Consider the following 18,599-nt stretch of genomic DNA (forward strand, 5'->3'; position numbering starts at 1 on the left):
AAATCAGGACACTCCCACCCTAATACTGAGCTTTCAATGATCTTAGCAAATGGCACACCAGGAGATTATATCCCACACCTGGCTCTGAGGGCCCCATGCCCATGGAGCCTCACTCACTGCTAGCACAGCAGCTTGAGATTGAACTGCAAGGTGACAGTGAGGCTGGGGGAGGGGCATCCACCATTGCTGAAGCTCGAGTAGGTAAACAACATGGCTGGAAAGCTCAAACATGGTAGAGCCCACTGCTGCTCAAGGAGGCCTGCCTGCCTCCGTAGACTCCACTTCTGGGGGCAGGGCATAGCTGAACAAAAGGCAGCAGAAACTTCTGCAGACTTAAACATCCCTGACAGCTTTGAAGAGAGTAGGGGTTCTCCCACATGGAGTTTGAGATCTGAGAATGTACAGACTGCCTCCTCAAGTGGGTTCCTGACTCTCGAGTAGCCTAACTGGGAGACGTCTCCCAGTAGGGGCCGACTGACACCTCGTACAGCCAGGTGCCCCTCAGAGACGAAGCTTCCAGATGAAGGATCAGGCAGCAACTTTAGTCATTCTGCCATATTTGCTGTTTTGCAGCCTCCACTGGTGAAACCCAGGCAAACAGGGTCTGGAGTAGACCTCCAGCAAACTCAAACAGACCTGCAGCCGAGGGTCCTGACTGTTAGAAGGAAAACTAACAAATAAAAAGGACATCCACACCAAAACTCCATCTGTACGTCACTATCATCAAAGACCAAGGGTAGATAAAACCACAAAGATAGGGAGAAACCAGAGCAGAAAAGCTGAAAATTCTAAAAATCAGAGCACCTCTTCTTCTCCAAAGGAATGCAGCTCCTTGCCAGTGATGGAACAAAGTTGAACAGAGAATGACTTTGACAAGTTCAAAGTTCCCTTTGAAAGGGAAGCTCATCAGACTAACAGCGAATCTCTCAGCAGAGACTCTACAAGCCAGAAGAGAGGGTGGCTCAATAGTCAACATTCTTAAGAAAAGAATTTTCAACCCAGAATTTCATATCCAGCCAAACTAAGCTTCATAAGTGAAGGAGAAATAAAATCCTTTACAGACAAGCAAATACTGAGAGATTTTGTCACCACCAGGGTTGCCTTACAAGAGCTCCTGAAGGAAGCACTAAACATGGAAAGGAACAACTGGTACCAGCCAGTGCAAAAACATGCCAAATTGTAAAGACCATTGATGCTAGGAAGAAACTGCATCAACTAACATGTAAAATAACCAGCTAACATCATAATTACAGGATCAAATTCACACATAAGAATATTAACCTTAAATGTTAATGGGCTAAATGCTCCAGTTAAAAGACACAGACTGGCAAATTGGATAAAGAGTCAAGACCCATCAGTGTGCTGTGTTCAGGAGACCCATCTCACATGCAGAGACACACATAGGCTAAAAATAAAGGGATGGAGGAAGATACACCAAACAAATGGAAGCAAAAAAAGAAAAAAAAAAAACCAAACAGGGGTTGCAATGCTAGACTCTGATAAAACAGATTTTAAAGGAACAAAGATCAAAAGAGACAAAGAAGGCCATTACATAATGGCAAAGGGATCAATTCAACAAGAAGAGCTAACTGTCCTAAATACATACGCACCCCATACAGGAGCACCCAGATCCATAAAGGAAGTCCTTAGAGACCTACAAGGAGACTTAAACTCCAACACAACAATAATGGGAGATTTTAACACCCCACTGTCAACATAAAACAGATCAACGACACAGAAAGTTAACAAGGATATCCAGTATTTGAACTCAGTTCTGCACCAAGCAGACCTAATAGACATATACAGAACTCTCCACCCCAAATCAACAGAATATACATTCGTCTCAGCACCACATCGCACTTATTCCAAAATTGACCACATAGTTGGAAGTAAGCACTCCTCAGCAAATGCAAAATAACAGAAATTATAACAAACTGTCTCTTAGACCACAGTGCAATCAAATTAGAACTCAGGATTAAGAAACGCACTAAAAACTGTTCAACTACATGGAAACTGAACAACCTGCTCCTGAAGTACATAACTGGGTACATAACGAAATGAAGGCAGAAATAAAGATGTTCTTTGGGGCAAAAACTGGAAAAATTCCCTTTGAAAACTGGCACAAGACAGGGATGCTCTCTCTCACTACTCCTATTCAACATAGTGTTGGAAGTTCAGGCTAGGGCAATCAGGCAAGAGAGAGAAATAAAGGGTATTCAGTTAGGAAAAGAAGAAGTCAAATTGTCCCTCTTTGCAGATGACATGATTGAATATTTAGAAAACCCCACTCTCTCAGCCCAAAACCTCCTTAAGCTGATAAGCAACTTCAGCAAAGTCTCAGGATACAAAATTAATGTGCAAAAATCACAAGCATTCTTATACACCAGTAACAAACAAACAGAGAGCCAAATCATGAATGAACTTCCATTCACAATTGCTTCAAAGAGAATAAAATACCTAGGAATCCAACTTACAAGGGATGTAAAGGACCTCTTCAAGGAGAACTACAAACCACAGCTCAGTGAAATAAAAGAAGACACAAACAAATGGAAGAACATGCCATGCTCATGGATAGGAAGAATCAATATCGTGAAAATGGTCATACTGTCCAAGGTTATTTATAGATTCAATGCCATCCCCATCAAGCTACCAATGACTTTCTTCACAGAATTGGAAAAAACTGCTTTAAAGTTCATATGGAACCAAAAAAGAGCCTGCATTGCAAAGACAATCCTAAGTTAAAAGAACAAAGCTGGAGGCATCACGCTACCTGACTTCAAACTATACTACAAGGCTACAGTAACCAAAAGAGCATGGTACTGGTACCAAAACAGAGATATAGACCAATGGAACGGAATAGAATCCTCAGAAATAATACCACACATCTACAGCTATCTGATCTTTGACAAACCTGAGAGAAACAAGAAATGGGGAAAGGATTCCCTATTTAATAAATGGTGCTGGGAAAATTGGCTAGCCATAAGTAGAAAGCTGAAACTGGATCCTTTCCTTACTCCTTATATGAAAATTAATTCAAGATGGATTAGAGACTTAAATGTTAGACCTAATACCATAAAAACCCTAGAAGAAAACCTAGGTAGTACCATTCAGGACATAGGCATGGGCAAGGACTTCATGTCTAAAACACCAAAAGCAATGGCAGCAAAAGCCAAAATTGACAAATGGGATCTAATTAAACTAAAGAGCTTCTGCACAGCAAAAGAAGCTACCATAAGAGTGAACAGGCAACCTACAGAATGGGAGAAAATTTTTGCAATCTATTCATCTGACAAAAGGCTAATATCCAGAACCTACAAAGAACTCAAACAAATTTACAAGAAAAAAACAACCCCATCAAAAAGTGGGCAAAGGATGTGAACAGACAGTTCTCAAAAGAAGACATTCATACAGCCAACAGACACATGAAAAAATGCTCGTCATCACTGGCCATCAGAGAAATGCGAATCAAAACCACAATGAGATACCATCTCACACCAGTTAGAATGGCAATCATTAAAAAGTCAGGAAACAACAGGTGCTGGAGAGGATGTGGAGAAATAGGAACACTTTTACGCTGTTGGTGGGATTGTAAACTAGTTCAGCCATTATGGAGAACAGTATGGCGATTCCTCAAGGATCTAGAACTAGAAGTACCATATGACCCAGCCATCCCATTACTGGGTATATACCCAAAGGATTATAAATCATGCTGCTATAAAGACACATGCACACGTTATGTTTATTGCGGCACTATTCACAATAGGAAAGACTTGGAATCAACCCAAATGTCCATCAGTGACAGACTGGATTAAGAAAATGTGGCACATATACACCACGGAATACTATGCAGCCATAAAAAAGGATGAGTTTGTGTCCTTTGTAGGGACATGGATGCAGCTGGAAACCATCATTCTTAGCAAACTATCACATGAACAGAAAACCAAACACTGCATGTTCTCACTCATAGGTGGGAACTGAACAATGAGATCACTTGGACTCTGGAAGGGGAACATCACACACCTGGGCCTATCATGGGGAGGGGGGAGGGGGGAGGGATTGTATTGGGAGTTATACCTGATATAAATGATGAGTTGATGGGTGCTGATGAGTTGATGGGTGATGAGTTGAAGGGTGCAGCACACCAACATGGCACAAGTATACATATGTAACAAACCTGCACGTTATGCACATGTACCCTAGAACTTAAAGTATAATAATAATAATTAATTAATTAAATAATTAATTTTTTAAAAAAAAGATGTTCTTTGAAACCAATGAGAACAAAGCACAATACACCAGAATCTCCGGGACACGTTTAAAGCAGTGTGTAGAGGGAAATTTATAGCAATAAATGCCCACAAGAGAAAGCAGGAAAGATCTAAAATTGACACCCTAACATCACAATTAAAAGAACTAGAGAAGCAAGAGGAAACACATTCAAAAGCTAGCAGAACGCAAGAAATAACTAAGATCAGAGCAGAACTGAAGGAGATAGACACACAAAAACCCCTTCAAAAAAATCAATGGATCCAGTAGCTGTTTTTTTGAAAAGATCAACAAAATTGATAGACTGCTATCAAGACTAATAATGAAGAAAAGAGAGAAGAATCAAATAGATACAATAAAAAAATGATAAAGGGGATATAACCACTGATCCCACAGAAATACAAACTACCATCACAGAATACTATAAACACTTCTACACAAATAAACTAGAAAATCTAGAAGAAATGAATAAATTCCTGGTCACATACACCCTCCCAAGACTAAACTAGGAAGAAGCTGAATCCCTGAATAGACCAATAACAGGCTCTCAAATTTTGAGCCAATAATTAATAGCTTATCAACCAAAAAAAGTCCGGGACCAGACAGATTCACAGCTGCATTCTACCAGAGGTACAAAGAGGAGCTGGTATCATTCCTTCAGAAACTATTTCAATCAATAGAAAAAGAGGGAATCCTCCCTAACTCGTTTGATGAGGCCAGCATCATCCTGATACCAAAGCCTGGTGGAGACACAACAAAAAAAGAGAATTTTAGGCCAATATCCTTGATGAATATTGATTCAAAAATCCTCAATAAAATTCTGGCAAACCAAATCCAGCTGCACATCAAAAAGCTTATCCACGACAACCAAGTGGGCTTCATCCCTGGGATGCAAGGCTGGTTCAACATATGCAAATCAATAAAGGTAATCCATCATAAACAGAACCAAAAACAAAAACCACATGATTATCTCAATAGATGCAGAAAAGGCCTTTGACAAAATTCAACAGCACTTCTTGCTAAAAACTCTCGATTAACTAGGTATTGATGGAATGTATCTCAAAACAATAAGAGCTACTTATGACAAACACACAGTCAATATCATACTGAATGGGCAAAAACTAGAAGCATTCCCTTTGAAAACTGGCACAAGACAGGGATGCCCTCTCTCACCACTCCTATTGCAACATAGTGTTCAAAGTTCTGGCCAGTGCAATCAGGCAAGAGAAAGAAATAAAGGGTATTCAATTAGGAAAAGAGGAAGTCAAATTGCCCCTGTTTGCAGATGACATGATTGTATATTTAGAAAACCCAACAGTCTCAAGCCAAAATCTCCTTAAGCTGATTAGCAACTTCAGCTAAGTCTCAGGATGCAAAATCAATGTGCAAAAATCACAAACATTCCTACACACCAATAACAAACAGAAAGCCAAATCATGAGTGAACTCCCATTCACAATTGCTTCAAAGAGAATAAAATATCTAGGAATACAACTTACAAGGGATATGAAGGACCTCTTCAAGGAGGAACTACAAACCACTGCTCAATGAAATAAGAGAGGACACAAACAAATGGAAAAACATTCTATGCGTATGGATAGGAAGAATCAATATCATGAAAATGGCCATATTGCCCAAGGTAATTTATAGATTCAATGCTATCCCCATCAAGCTACCAATGACTTTCTTCACAGAATCCAAAAAAAAAACTATATTAAAGTTCACATGGAACCAAAAAAGAGCCCCCATTGTCAAGACAATCCTAAACCAAAAGAACAAAGCTGGATGCATCACACTACCTGACTTCAAACTATACTACAAGGCTGCAGTAACCAAAACAGCATTGTACTGGTATCAAAACAGAGATATAGACCAATGGAACAGAACAGAGCCCTCAGAAATAATACCACACATCTACAACCATCTCATCTTTGACAAACCTGACAAAAACAAGGAATAGGGAAAGGATTCCCTATTTAATAAATGGTGCTGGGAAAACTGGCTAGCCATATGTAGAAAGCTGAAACTGGATCCCTTCCTTACATCTTATACAAAACTTAATCCAAAATGGATTAAAGACTTAAATGTTAGACTGAAAATCATGAAAACCCTAGAAGAAAACCTAGGAAATACCATTCAGGACACAGGCATGGGCAATGACTTCATGTCTAAAACACCAAAAGCAATGGCAACAAAAGCCAAAATATCAAATGGGATCATTAAACTAAAGAGCTTGTGCACAGCAAAAGAAACTAGCATCAGAGTGAACAGGCAACTTACAGAATGGGAGAAATTTTTTGCAATCTATCCATCCAACAAATGGCTAATATCCAGAATCTACAAAGAACTTAAACAAATTTACAAGAAAAAATCAAAACAACCCATCAAAAAGTGGGCAAAAGATATGAACAGACACTTCTCAAAAGAAGACATTTATGCAGCCAACAGACACATGAAAAAATGCTCATCATCACTGGCCATCAGAGAATTGCAAATCAAAACCACAGTGAGATACCACCTCACACCAGTCAGATGGTAAAATGTCAGGAAACAACAGTGCTGGAAAGGATGTGGAGAAATAGGAACACTTTTACACTGTTGGTGGGACTGTAAACTAGTTCAGCCATTATGGAAAACAGTATGGCGATTCCTCAAGGATCTAGAACTAGAAATACCATTTGACCCAGTCATCCCATTACTGGATATATACCCAAAGGATTATAAATCATGCTACTATAAAGACACATGCACACGTATGCTTATTGCGGGACTATTCACAATAGCAAAGACTTGGAACCAACCCAAATGCTCATCAATGACAGACTGGATTAAGAAAATGTGGCACATATACACCATGGAATACTATGCAGCCATAAAAAAGGATGAGTTCATGTCCTTTGTAGGGACATGGATGAAGCTGGAGGCCATCATTCTGAGCAAACTATCACAAGGACAGAAAACAAAACACATGTTCTCACTCATAGGCGGGAACTGAACAATGAGAACACTTGGACACAGGGTGGGGAACATCACACACCAGGGCCTGTCGTTGGGTGGGGAGAGAGGGGAGGCATAGCATTAGGAGATATGTTAGGAGATATGTTACATTAGGAGATACCTAATGTAAATGACCAGTTAATGGGTGCAGCACAGCAACACGGCACATGTATACATATGTAACAAACCTGCACATTGTGCACATGTACCCTAGAACTTAAATTATAACAAAAAATAAATAAAAATAACAATACCAAAATTAGCTGGGCATGGTGGCACTCACCTATAACCCCAGCTACTCAGGAGGCTGAGGCAGGAGAATCACTTGAATCCGGGAGACAGAGGCTGCGGTGAGCCAAGAAAATGCCACTACACTCCAGCCTGGGTATAAATAAATAAAAAATAGATAAATAAATAAATAAAAGCTATCTACTAGCCAGCAGTGATAAGCACTGGGAAGAAAACTATCTGAGTAAAGACAGGATGATGGTGATGGATATTGTAGGTTCGAGCCACCAGGGGAGACCTCTCCCTGAGGTGGCTTCTATGCAGACCCCTAGATGAAGCGGATGCTCAGGCTGTGAGAAAGAGCTGTCTGGGTGATGGGAACAAGTGCCAAAGTCTGGCAGCTACAACATGCTTGGAACATTTGAAGACCAGAAAGAGGGTCTTTGTAGCTACAGCAGAGTAAGAGAGAGAAACTAAAGAAGACACTAAGGTCAGAGAACTGGTCCTCATTGTCCACTGCTCCATTGACCTTGGCTTTAAGTATTCGCCTGCAGTCTCCAGAGAAACAGGAAGAACAGGATATGTAGCAGAGATATTAAACCACACTTAGAGACAGAGATGGAGACAGAGATAGAGATGATAGAGATGGTGATGAAGATGGAGGTAGAGATGGAGATAAAGAGGTAGAAGTAGAGGTAGAGGTAGAGAGAGACATAGAAATAGAGAGAGAAATTAAAAAACACTTACTTTAATGTATCTGCTCATGAAATTGTGGGGCTGGCCAATTCCGACATCTTCAGGGCGGGTCAGCAGGCTGCAAGTGCTCAGGCGGGAGCTGATGATGCTGCAGTCTTGGGGAAGAATTTCTTCTTCCTCAGAGAAACCTCAATTCCACTCTTTAGGCCTTTTAACTGATCAAATGGGGCCTATTCAGTTTACTGAAGGTAATCTCCTTATCTTAAGTCAACTGATAGTAGATGTTAGCCCATCTACAAAATCCCTTGAGAGCAACACCTAGATGAGTGTTGGATTGAGTAACTGGGTGCTATAGCCTGGCCAGGTGGACACATACAACTCCCCACCACAGGCTCTTTGAGCTCCTGCCTTATTCTCCATCACATGCCTCTGCTTTTGGCATCCTCTCTGTGCATAACTCCAAGTGCGTCTCCTACCATAATGACCAGTATGGGGTCTGGCCTAAGGATACAGTACAGATGTTATTGCTATTATTTTGTTAGTCACCTTAAATATTTTTTGAAGAGTGATGATATTTTTCAAAATAAAACGTATGATTTCCATGTCCCTATCTGGGTTCTGAGATGTTTAGATTTCAGCGAGAGGAGTTTGGCAGACTTGCCGCATCTCCTCCAATGCTACCAGAGCACTGATGGATGAAGGATTGCCCTGTGAACCTCTGACTCATCTGCTTGTTCTCTGAGCTTTTCCATAGAGCAGAAAGACAGCTCTAGACTGAGTCAGAGCCAGAGAGGGCTGTGGCATTATCCTTAAAGACACAGCATCCGTGAATGTGTCTCCACACCCCATCCCCAGCCTATATGCCTTTGGGGAGAAAGAGTGCTAAGCCCTCTCTATGAGGCTGCCCCAAGTCTTTCTAGGCAGGGCTCTCTCTGACTCCACTTCACCACATCAGGCATTTGCTGTTGAATTAATAATCCTAACCCCAGCTCTGGTCTTGACAGCCCTTGCTCAAAACTTCAGCTCTCTGTGGACTTCAGGAAGGAAGACCAACTCCACAGCATGGCTTTAGAAAGCCTCCATGATTGTCCCACCCAAAACTCCTGCAGCCTCCCCCCGGCTCCAGATTCTTACACATCCCTGAGGGTCAGGTGACACCTGTGTCCTCCAAGCTCCTGACATTCCCACCTCCCTCCCTCTGCTAAAACCCCTTCATCCACTGGAAGATGCTGCTTTCTTCATTTAAATATCCTTAAGAAAATTATATTCTGTTGCAAGAAAAAAGAAATAAAATGTATAGTATTACAAATGAGAATATCTGTCCAACAAATATCACCATTAGGAGAATGAGAGAGCGACCTACAGAATGGAGAACATATTAGCAATAATATCTTCAACCAAGAACTAATATCCAGAATATATAAAGAACACTTACTAACCAATAAGAAAAAGGAGACTACCCAATCGGGAAAAAAACAGGCAAAAGACCTGAACAGGTACTGTACCAAAAGAAAGAGCAGGAAGGCCAGGTCAGAAGGCCAGAATGTTAGGAGGCAAAAGGCCAGGCCAGAAGGCTTGCCAAGAAGGCCAGAAGGCAGAAAGCCAGGAGGCCAGGCCAGAAGGAATAGGGCCAGAAAACAATAGGTCAGGCCAGAAGATCAGAATGCCTGAAGGCCAAACCAGAAGCCAGACGACCAGAAGATCAGTAAGCAGAAGGCCAGATGGCCAGAAGGCAGAAGAGCAGGACAGAATGCCAGAAAGCAGAAGGCCAAGCCAGAAAGCAAGAGGGCAGAAGGCCAGGCCACATGACCAGAAGGCCAGAAGACAGTAGGCCAGAAGGCCAGAAAACAGAAGGCAAGGCAAGAAAGCATAAAGTCAGGCCAGAGGACAGAACACCAAACAAAAGAAGACCCGGAGTTCCAGAAAGTCAGGAGGCCAGAAGACAGAAGGCCAGAAGGAAGGACAGGCCAGAGAGCCAGAAAGCCAGAGCCAAGAACACAGAAGGTCAGGAGGTCAAAGTCAGAAGGCCAGGCCAAATGGGCAGAAGGCCCGAATGCAGGAGGCCAGGTCAGAAAGCCAAAAGGTAAACAATAAGAAGGCACGGGACCAGGGAATAAGGCAGAAGGCCAGGACACAAGGCCAGAAGGCAGCAGGTCAGATGCCCAGAAAGCAGAAGGCCAGGCCAGATGGCAGAAGACCAGAAGAAAGAAGGCCAGGCCAGAGAGCCAGAAAGGCAAAGGCAAGAAGATAGAATTCCAGAAGACAAAAGTCAGAAGGCCAGAAGGCAGAAGGCCAGGCCAGAGAAACAGGCCAGAAGGCAGGAGGCCAGAAGACCAGCAAGCAGAGGCCAAGCAAGCAGAGGAAGGAAGGAAGAAAGTGAGAAGGCCAAAGGCCCGGCCAGACAGCCGGAAGGCAGATGGCAAGATGGCCAGAGGCAGAAGACCGGGGAGGAAGGCCAGGAGGTAAATAGGAAGCAGGTCACAAGGCCAGAAAACAGAAAGCCAGGCAAGAAGGGCGAAAGCCAGGCCAGAAAACAACACACTGAAAGGAAGAAGGCCAAGCTGCAGTGCCAGAAAGCCTGAAGGCCAGAAGAAGGACAGAGGAACGAAAGGTTGCAGGCCAGAAGGCCAGAAAACAGAGCACTGGGTCAGAAAACAGGAGGCCAGAAAACAGCATGCCAGATGACCAGAAAGCAAAAGGCAAGGCAAGAAGGCAGAACAGGAGGAGGAAGGCCAGGCGAGAGCACCATTAAGCCAAAGTCCAAAAGGAAGAAGGCAGGCGGCCAGGAGGCAGAAGGACAGGCCAGATGGCCAGAAAGCAGAAGAAGGCCAAAGCCAAAAGAAAGCCAAAGCCAGAAGGCCAGAAGGCAAAAGGCCAGGCCACATGAGCAGAACGACAGAAGCCAGAAGGCCAGAGGCCAGGCCAGAGAGAAGAGGGCCAGAAAACAAAAGACTAGGCAAGAAGGCAGGAATGCCAGAAGGCAGAGGGCTGGAAGGCCAACAAGCAGAAGGCCAGGCAAGAAGGCAAAAGCCGAGGCCGAGTGGCCAGAGGTCAGCAGGCTGAAAGCTAGGAGGCCAGAAAGGCGATAAGAAGGCGGCCAGTCCAGAAGACCAAAAGTCCGAGAGCCAGAAATCCAAAAGGGAGAAAGCCAGGAGAAAAAAAAAAAAAAAAGAAAGAAAACAAACAAAAAGGCTAAATAGGCAAAAGGCCAAAGGCCAGGAGGCAGAAAGTCAGAAGGTAAGAAGGCAGAAGACCAAGCCAAAAAGCCAGAACCTATAAGGGGTAAGAAAGCAGAAGACCAGGAGAGAAGACAGAGGCCGGAATGGCAGATGGCAGAAAGCCATGCTAGAAGACAGAATGCCAGGCCAGACGGCCAGAAGACAGAAAGCCACAAGGCCAGGTCAGAGGGAAGAAAAGGAAAGGCCATGCCAGAAGGCCAGAAGGTAGAAAGCTAGAAGACCAGCAAGCAGAAGGGCAGAAAGGAAACAAGAAGGTGAGCGGGCTGGAGGCCTGGCCACATAGCCAGAAAGCAAAATATCAGGCCAGAAGGCCAGAAGGCAGAAGGTCAGGGAAGAATGTCAGAAGGTCAGTGGGCAGCAGGCCAGAAGGCCAGAAAACAGAACACCAGGAAAGAATGCAGAAGGCCAGGGAAGAAGGCCAGAAGAAAGTAGACAAGGGAAGAAAGCCAGAAAACAGAAAATGAGGCAAGAAGGCAGAAGGTGAGACCACAAGAGAGAACACCAACAGGAAGAAGGCCAAGCCAGAGTGCCAGAAAGCCAGAAGGCCAGAAGGTTAGAAGGAGGAAGACCAGAAGAAAGAAAAACAGAAGGCCGAAAGCCAAGCCAAATGAGCAGAAGGCCAGAGGCCAGGCCAGAGAGATGGAGGCCAGAAAACAAAAGACCAGGCCATAAGGCAAGAATGCCAAAAGTCAGAATGCCAAGCCAGAAGACAGAACACTGAAAGAAAGACAGATGGCCACGCCGGAGCACCAAGAAGCAAGAAGGCCAGAAGGCCAGAAGACCAGCAAGCAGAAGGCCAGGAAGGAAGCAAGAAGGTGAGATGGCCAAAGGCCTGGTCAGACTTCCAGAGGGCAGAAGACCAAGACAGAACACAAGATGGCAAAAGGCCAGACCAGAAGGCTGGAGGGTAGAAGGCCAGGTCACGTGGCCAGAAGGCCAGCAGGCAGAAAGCCAGGGAAGAAGGCCAGAAGCAAAAAGACCAGGGAAGAAATCCAGAAGGCCAAGACAGAAGGTCAGAAGGTCAGAAGACAGCAGGTCAGAGGCCAGAAAACAAAAGACAAGTCAAGAAGGCAAAAGGCTAGGCCAGATGGGCAGAAGACCAGAAGGCAGAAGGCCAGAGGCCAGGCCAGAGAGAAGAGGGCCAGAAAAACATAAGGCCAGTCCAAAAGGCCAGAATTCCTGAAGGCAGAAGGCCAGAAGGCCAGCAAGCAAAGGCCAAGCAAGAAGGCAGAAGCCCAAGCCAGATGGACAGAGGTGAGCAGGCTGAAAGTCAGAAGGCTAGAAGGGCACAACACAGAAGGCCAAGCTAGAGAAAAGAGAGCCAGGAAAGAAAAAGCCAGGCCAGAAAAGGCCAGAAGTCAGAAAGAAGGCAAGACCAGAAACACAGGCCAGAGGGCAGAAGGCCAGAAGAGCAGCCAGCAGAAGGCCAGGAAGAAAACAAGAAGGTGAGAAGGCCAAAGGCCCAGTCAGCTACCCAGAAGACAGAAGGCCAGATCTCAGAAGGCAAAGACCAGGACACAAGGCCAAAAAGCAGAAGGCCAGAGTGCAGAAGGCCAGGCCACAAGGTCAGAAGGCAGGAGGCCAAAAAGCCAGGGAAGAAGGCCAGAAGGTCAGTAGGCAGGAACAAAATACAGAAGGCCAGGCAAGAATACAGAAGATAAGCCAAGAAGCCAGAACAACAACAGAAAGATAGTAGATGGTCAGGACGGAGCGCCAAAAAGCCAGAAGGCCAGGCCAGATGAGCGGAAGGCAGAAGGCCAGAAGGCAGAAGGCCAGGCCAGAAGGCAGAAGGCTACAAGGCACAAAAAAAAAGACCAGAGGACAGAAGGCCATAAGCCAGAAGGCCAGGAGGCCAGAATGCAGAAGGCCAGGCCAGGTGCAGAAGGGCAAATGACAAGAAAGCAGAAGGCCAGAAGGACAAAAGCCAGAAGGCCAGAAGGCAGAGGGCCAGAAGGGAAAAGGACAGAAGGCAGAAGGACAGAAAAGAGAAGGCCAGGCCAGAAAGCAGAAGACCAGAAGGAAGAAGGCCAGGCCAGAAGACCAGAGGGCAGAAGGCCAGGCCACGTGGCCAGGAGGCAGAAGACCAGGGACAAAGGCCAGAAGGTCAGTAGGTGAGAAGATAGAACTCCAGGCGAAAACGCAGAAGGCCAGGCCAGAGGGCAGAACACCAAAAGGAGAACACAGAAAGGAGGATGGCCAAGGAGGTTAGAAGGAAGGACAGGAGGACGGAAGGCCAAAGACCAGGCCAGATGGGCAGAAAGCCAGAAGGCAGAAAACCAGAGGCCAGGCCAGAGAGAAGACTGCCAGAAAACAAAAGGCCAGGCCAGAGAGCCAGAATGCGGGAAGGCACAAGTCCAGGCCAGAAGACAGAACACCAAAAGGAAGACATCATGCCAGAGCTCCAGAAAGCCAGAAGGCAAGAATGCAGAAGGCCAGGCCAGATGGCGGTAGGCCACATGGCTAGAAAGCAGAAAGCCAGAGGCCAGAGGCAGAAGGCCTGAATGACCGGAGGCCAGAATGCAGAAGGCCAGGCCAGAAGGCAGAAAGCCAGATCAGATCATCAGAAGGCAGAAGGCCAAGTCAGATGGTCAGAAGGCAGAAGTAAAGAAAGCCAGAGGGCCAAATGCAGAAGGTGTGGAGGCAAGAAGGCAAGGCCAGAAGGCAGAAGGCCAGGCCAGACGGCAGCAGCCAGAAAGGAACAAAGTAGAAGGTCAGAAGGCCAGAAAGGCTGGAAGGCAAAAGGCCGGAAGCCGAGAAAAGAGGAAGGCAGAGTCAGAAGACAAGAAGGCAGCACGTGAGGCGAGAAGGCAGAAAAATGAAGGCCAGGCCAGGCGGACAGAAGTTTGGGTTGTATGTGAAATCTTCCCCAAGCTCATTACATTAAAAAAGCTCCACTCTGGTAAGAAATCTCTGCTCTTGGCATGGAAGGAAGAGGCTGTGGGAGGCTTGCTCACATACATTCCTTCATTCATTCCTTTGCATGTTACTTCTGAGTTGGCCCTTCAGGGATCCTCTCCAGCTTAAGTCTCCCTGAGTCAGTTATCTTCAAATGGAGTGTTACTTTCTTACATTCGCATCCAGTTTCTAAACTTCAGCCCGTCACCTGCATTGCTTTCCGGTTAAGTTTTAGATCTTGTTTATGTTCCAAATGCTAGATATGTGAGGTATGATTAAGCAGTCTCCATTTCATAGAAACTCAGATTACAGTTTGACTTTAGGCCAATTTCATTCCAAAATTCAAATTATGCAACATTTGCTGCTGGGGCAGCGCCTACGTTCATCTCTATTTTCAGGCAGGTGGTTGCGCCGAGTATCTAACTCATCCCAGTCCCAGGTCCCTTATGTGGATAGGCAGGGTCATTCCCTGAGACTTAAAACTGACGCATGGATGAATGGGAATTTCCTAAAGATATCCTGTGTGACTATCGTTTCATACCTTTCAAGTTCACTTTCCATACCTGAGAAGATGTGAAAAGATGTTTCTTTGAGAAAAGAAACAGCTATAGTGGCATTAGGGGAAGGAACATTTTACAAAAGCAAGCAAGTATGTTTCAAATATTGATCTGCAACAAAGACTGAAGACACGAAATAAAGGAATATACCAGCGATCAGAAGAACATTATAGGACATCAACAATTAGAGAATATTGTTAAGACCAAAATGAGAGGGAAAATTAAAAGATGGATGTTGGGAGATTGAGACAGGGGAAATCAACAAGGGGAGGGCCAAAAACAAAGGGTACTGTATCAAGTTTAACTCCCGTCAAAGACGCATGGAAGGAAGATGCCTCCCTCTGAGGCCAAGGAACGTGCTGAAGGCTAGATGAAGACAGAGGGAAATGTCTGAAGAATTATGACACCACTGGACAGGCATTTTTACACTGACCTCAATACGACGTTGGAAAAGCCACTCCCTCAAGGACATCTGAGGTTGACATGGCCCCAGCCCTGTCCCTCCTGGGTGGCTCTTCACACCAGCTCACAGGACCTGGAGCTCACCTGCACTCAGGATTTGGGGCAACCTCCTCCCCTCCGCTTCTCCTCTCCTGGCTCTGAGCACTCACATCTGATTTGGAGACCTGATATCCTGTTTGCAGAAAACATGGGCTTGAACGTTTAGTTCTGTGCTGAGATCTGTGACTGATCATCAAGGGCGGGGAGGGGAGGAACACAGCACACATGAAATGGCAATGCCAGGAAGAGTGCCCTGAATACCAGAGACATTGGAGGCGCCGCCCAGAGCAGGAAGGGCACCTGGCCTGGAGCTCAGAGACTGGGGAGCTGTTTGCTGATGCTCGTGCCCAGGGCTAAAGATAGACTGCATGGCCAGGCATGGAGGCCTCTACCTGTAATTGTAGCACCTTGGGAGATTGTGACTTGAGGCTGGGAGTTCGAGGCCTGTCTGGGCAACACAGAGACCTTGTCTCTAAAAGAATAAAAACTCAGTTAGGTATCGTGGTGTATGTCTGCAGTCCCAGTTACTCAGGAAGCCGAGGCAGGAGGCTCACTTGAGCCCAGAAATTTGAGGCTGCAGTGAGCTGACTGTGCCACTGCCCTCCAGCTTGGGTGACAGAATGAGACACTGTCTCTGACAGGCTGCTATACCTCCTCTTTTTTACAACCAGGATGGTATTGTTTCCACAGCGGATTAGATCTTATTTTCAAAAGACGTCTAATAGGCATAAGCTCAATCAGAACGCTGAGAGGTCTATTTTAGAGGAATAGTCTCTGCCATGTTTACTATTGGGGTGTCAAACTCCACCATGGTTCACTGAGCAGAACGGTTGTTAGTAAATACTTAACACAGTTTTTCCTCCTTTTAACAAATATCCATTGAGCGTCCAGCATGGTTCTGGGTGTTAGATATGGAGTAGCAAAAAAACCTATAAATTCTTGGTCAGGAAGTGGGCATTCTCATGAGATGACAAACTACACATAAGTGAATAAATAAGCAAATTCTGTCCAGTTAGTTCTGAGTGCTATAGGGGTGCTAACTAGTCCTCCCTCAGTTGAGGTTATGCTTTTGTGGCTTCAGTTACCTGCAGTCAACTGTGGTCTGAAAATTAAGTATCATGCGGTAAGATATTTTAAGAGACCACATTTACATAACTTTGATTGTAGTAGATATTTATATGATTTGATTGTATTATTAATTTTTACTGTTAATCTTTTGCGTGTGCCTAATTTAAACCTTATCATAGGTATGAATGTACAGGAATAAACAGCATAGAGATACTCTCTCATTTCAGGCATCCACTGAGGGTCTGGGAATGTATTTAAAGCAGATGAGGTGGGGACTACCGCATAGGCACCAGGGCAGAGATGGAGTGGAATGTGGGGAAGCTATTCTGGGTAGTATTTGATGAAGTAAATGAATGTTGACAGATTCAGCCACAGATGCCACAGGATTCAAGATCTCCAGCATCATGTCTCTGTTCTTCCTCAGGGCTGTGTCCAGCAGGGCCCACTCCTCCCTGGTGATGTCCACAGCCAGATCCTTGAAGGACACCGACTTTTTGAAGGACACCATGATTCAGACTGTGCTACTCCCCATCAGCATCCACAGGCTGCAGTCAAGGATGACATCCCTGAGAATGTGTGTATGAAAAGCTCAAACTGACTGGGCGCAGTGGCTCATGCCTATAATCCTCAATCTTTTGGAGGCTGAGGACAGCAAATCGCTTGAGTTCAGAAGTTCAAATGTAGCCTGGACAACATAATGAAACTCTCATTTCTACTAAAAAAAAAAAAAAAAAAAAAAAGTAGCTTGGTGTGGTCGTGGGCATCTGTAGTCCCAGCTACTCAGGAGGTTGAGGTGGGAGGATGGCTTGAGCCTGGGAGGCAGAGGTTGCAGTGACCTGTGACTGCATCACTGCACTGCAGCCTAGGTGACAGAACCAGACTCGAGGGACAGAGACAAGGACAGGGAGAGGGAGATGGAGAGGAGGAAAAAAAAAAAGGAAAGAGACAAGAGCAGATGAGATGAGAAAAGAAAATGTCAAACTCCGTCAGAGACCAGGCCATGGCTTGGCTCCTCTGGGCTGACTCAGCAGATGTCTTTTCGATACATCTAGAGATACACTCTTATACATAATAACTTCATTATCAGGTCATGCAACAGGAGCTGCAGTGTGAAATAACCTGGCAACTCCACAATAAAGTGCCAATTCTACTTCAGAGTGATCATAAAATTTGTACCAGGAAATTTATGAATTCTACTCCCCTCCAATCTAAATGAAATCTACAGGCTAACCAAGAGAAGGAACACCAATGTTCTGCCACTTATCCACTGTGGTGATGGGCAAATTATCCCGATATGAATCTCTCAATTCTCTCTTTTTTTTTTTTTTTTTTTTTTTTTTTGAGATGGAGTCTTGCTCAGTAGCCCAGGCTGGAGTGCAGTGGCCAGATCGCAGCTCACTGCAAGCTCCGCCTCCTGGGTTTACGCCATTCTCCTGCCTCAGCCTCCCAAGTAGCTGGGACTACAGGCGCCTGCCACCTCGCCCAGCTAGTTTTTTGTATTTTTTAGTAGAGACAGGGTTTCATCATCTTAGCCAGGATGGTCTTGATCTCCCGACCTCGTGATCCGCCCGTCTCGGCCTCCCAAAGTGCTGGGATTACAGGCTTGAGCCACCACGCCTGGCCTGAATCTCTCAATTCTCATCAGTGAAATCGTTTAACAACTTGTATTAGTCTGTTCTCATGCTACGAATAAAGACATAATTGAGGCTGGGTAATTTATAAAGAAAAAGAGGTTTAACGGTCTCACAGTTTCACATGACTTGGAAGGCCTCACAATTATGGTGGAAGGTGAAAGGCACTTCTTACATGGCAGCAGGCAAGAGAGCATGGGAGTGAAGCAATAGGGGAAACAGCTTATAAAACCATCGGATCTCATGAGACTTATTCACTACCAGGAGAATAGTATGAGAAAAACCACCCCATGATTCAATTGTCTCCCACTGGGTCACTCCCACAACACATGGGAATTATGGAAGCTACAATTCAAGATGACATTTGGGTGGGGACACAGCCAAACCATGTCATTTCACCCCTGGCCTTTCCCAAATCTCATGTCCTCACATGTCAAAACTAATCATGCCTTCCCAACAGTCCCCCAAAGTCTTAACTCATTTTATCATTAACTCAAAAGTCCACAGTCCAAAGTCTTATCT

At 45.0% G+C, this 18,599-nt stretch overlaps 1 long non-coding RNA gene across 4 annotated transcripts in view; it reads right to left on the minus strand.

Moving 5' to 3' along the window:
• The window catches only part of LOC114669775 (uncharacterized), a 64,352-nt gene that overhangs the window by 16,049 nt on the left and 29,704 nt on the right, over positions 1 to 18,599 (minus strand). For 3 of the 4 annotated variants that reach the window (XR_013398812.1, XR_013398811.1, XR_013398813.1), the window contains 2 exons: positions 8,238 to 8,401; positions 7,546 to 7,643 (listed from right to left, as the gene is read on the minus strand). This is a non-coding gene — a long non-coding RNA (uncharacterized LOC114669775). The remainder of the gene's footprint in view (positions 1 to 7,545; positions 7,644 to 8,237; positions 8,402 to 18,599) is intronic. The other variant, XR_013398814.1, reaches the window with a different exon arrangement.

The sequence above is a fragment of the Macaca mulatta genome, chromosome 10 (genome assembly GCF_049350105.2).
Source record: "Macaca mulatta isolate MMU2019108-1 chromosome 10, T2T-MMU8v2.0, whole genome shotgun sequence".
Taxonomy (NCBI): domain Eukaryota; kingdom Metazoa; phylum Chordata; class Mammalia; order Primates; family Cercopithecidae; genus Macaca; species Macaca mulatta.